The 2,707-nt window shown below is 43.7% G+C and overlaps 1 long non-coding RNA gene across 1 annotated transcript in view; it reads right to left on the reverse strand.

Annotated features, from left to right (window-relative positions):
* LOC126996975 (uncharacterized) overlaps positions 1 to 2,707 on the reverse strand; it is a 139,861-nt gene that overhangs the window by 39,539 nt on the left and 97,615 nt on the right. Inside the window, exon 2 of the long non-coding RNA XR_007751783.1 lies at positions 2,617 to 2,652. This is a non-coding gene — a long non-coding RNA (uncharacterized LOC126996975). The remainder of the gene's footprint in view (positions 1 to 2,616; positions 2,653 to 2,707) is intronic.

The following is a 2,707-nucleotide window of genomic DNA, read 5'->3' on the forward strand; positions in this document are numbered from 1 at the left end:
TTCATTCCCTCTTTAATATCTTTCGCTTTTCTTCGTTTTTTTTTCCCCTTTCTCTTTATTTCATCCCCCTTTTTTGTATTTTGCTTCATGTTTTCTTTTTTTTTGTTGTTGTTTTCTGTTTGCTTGCCTATATATGACCTTCCTTCTCCTTCTTCCTCTTTTTTTTTCTTCTTCTTCCTCTTCTTTTTCCTCCTCCTTCTCCTCCTCCTCCTCCTTTTCTCCTCCTCTAAGTACTTTTTCTCTTCCTCTTTTCTTTTCCTAATTCACGACTTTTTTATGTATTGTTATTCTAATTCTTTCTCGTCTCCTCCTCCTCCTCCTCCTCCTCCTCCTCCTCCTCTCTTCCTCCTCCTCCGCCTCCTCCTAAATCACGCCGCAACACCAAGGTCAAAGGTCAACTACCATCCCCGAGAGAGAGAGAGAGAGAGAGAGAGAGAGAGAGAGAGAGAGAGAGAGAGAGAGAGAGAGAGAGAGAGAGAGAGAGAGAGAGAGAGAGAGAGAGAGAGAGAGAGAGAGAGAGAGAGAGAGATACCTTATAGTTACAACACATATATTTCTGCATCACTGCCAACTATGATTATCTTTTGAGTGGCGGGAATGCAGGGGAGGGGGGGGAGGGAGAAGAAGGGGAGGGGGTGGAGGGAAGGGGTGAGGGAGACCGAGGGAGGGGAGAAGGGATGAAGAGGGAAAGCGATGAAGGGGGAGTGAAGGGGAGGGAGACAAGGGGGATGGGGAGAATGAAGGGGAGAGAAAAGGGAAGGAGGGTAAGGGGAGGGAGGTAAAGGAATAGGAAAAGAAAGGGAGATAAACAGGTGGAGAAAAGGGAGGAAAGGGAGATCAGGGAAGCAGGTAAAGAAAGGAAGAAAAGAAATAGGAATAGGGAGATAATAAGAGAAAGGGAGAGAAGGAAAGGAGGGAGGTAGGGATGAAAGGGTAGAAAGGGAGGGAGGCAAGGGAGAGGAAAGGGAGGAAGGAAAGGAAGGCAAATATGGAAGGGTGGAAGAGGGAAGGGGAAGAAGGGAGAGGGGAAGGCTGAGAAGGGAGAAAGGTAAGTGAGGTAGGGATGGAAGGGTAGAAAGGGAGGGAGGCAAGGGAGAGGAAAGGGAGGAAGGAAAGGAAGGCAAAGATGGAAGGGTGGAAGAGGGAAAGGGAAGAAGGGAGAGGGGAAGGGAAGGGATGGAGAACAGGGTATTTTTCTCTTTATTTGTGTTATTTCTTCATTTATTCATTTCTTATTGTTTTTATTATTTATTCTAATCATTGTTTATTTTCATTATTCTTAATCTCTTACTTTATTTCATTGTTGTATTGTTGCCTCCTCCCTTCCCTCTTCTTCCCTTCCCTTCCCTTCCCTTCCCTTCCCTTAAGGGGGATATTCATAAGGTTCTGTTGGTAAGAGAACCGGGTAGGACATGAAATAATGGGTTTAAACTGGATAAATTCAGATTCAACAGGGACATAGGCAAAAATTGGTTTACTAATAGGGTGGTGGATGAGTGGAATAGGCTTCGCAGTCATGTGGTGAGTGCCAATACAATTGTCACATTCAAAAATAGATTAGATAAATTCATGGACAGCGATATTAGGTGGGGTTAGATACACGGGAGCTTAGGGTCAAAGGAGCTGCCTTGTACAGGTCTACCGGCCTCTTGTAGACTCCTGCGTTCTTATGTTCTTCTGTTCTTATGTTCCCTTCCCTTCCCTTCCCTTCCCGTTCCTCTCCTTTCCTTCCCTTCTCTTCCCTTCCCTTCCCTTCCCTTCCCTTCCCTTCCCTTCCCTTCTTCCTTCCTTCCCTTCCTTTCCTTCCTTCCTTCCCTCTTCCTTCTTCTTCCTTCCTTCCCTTCCCTTCTTTTCTCTTCCCTTCCCTTCCCTTCCCTTCCCTTTCCTTCACTCACGTCTCTATCTACTCCAATATTCTTTTCTCATATTCCCCACTTTCTTCTTTTCTTCCTTTATTTGGCCAGTAGATGTAGTAGCAGTAGAAGTAGCAATAGTAGTAGTAGTAGTAGTAGTAGTAGTAGTAGTAGTAGTAGTAGTAGTAGTAGTCCTTCATTTTTCACTGCCTTCTCATCCTTTTCATTTTTTTTCTACCTTCTTTTCTTCTCCCTTTCCCCTGTTTTTTCCCTCTTCTTTACCTTCTTCTTCCTCCCTTTTCTTCCCTTTATTCTATGTTTCATTATTTTCTGTTCTTGTTTCTTTTTTTTTATTCCTCCTCTTCCTTCTCATTTCTCTATCCCTTGTCATCCCCCTCTACGACCCTTTTCTCTACCTGTCTATATCTTCCATTCTCTTTTTCTTCCTCGTCTTCTTCATCTTCATTCCTCTCTCCCTTTTCATCCCTTCTATACCTCCCTTTCTTTACCCTTCCTTACCTTCCTCCTCCCTTACTCTCCCTTTCCCTTATCTTTCTATCACTTTCACTTTTCCATACTCATTTTTTTCTTCCTCTCCCTTTTCATCTCCTTCTCTACCTCCCTTTCTTTACCCTTCCCCTGTCTTTACTTCCTTCCACTCTTTTCTTAAATTTCTTTCCTTCTCTTTCTGTTACTTTCACCTTCACTAAGTCATCTGTAATTCCTGGCACACCTGTGAATCTTAAGGTCATGTTTGTCTCACCTGGCTGACGTCACGGCTCCCATCACGTGACCTTACCTGTAATTAAAAGAAAGTAAGAGTTAATGAGTTGAATCGATGATAAAAGGTGAAT

The sequence above is a fragment of the Eriocheir sinensis genome, chromosome 11 (genome assembly GCF_024679095.1).
Source record: "Eriocheir sinensis breed Jianghai 21 chromosome 11, ASM2467909v1, whole genome shotgun sequence".
In the NCBI taxonomy this organism is placed as follows: Eukaryota; Metazoa; Arthropoda; class Malacostraca; order Decapoda; family Varunidae; genus Eriocheir; species Eriocheir sinensis.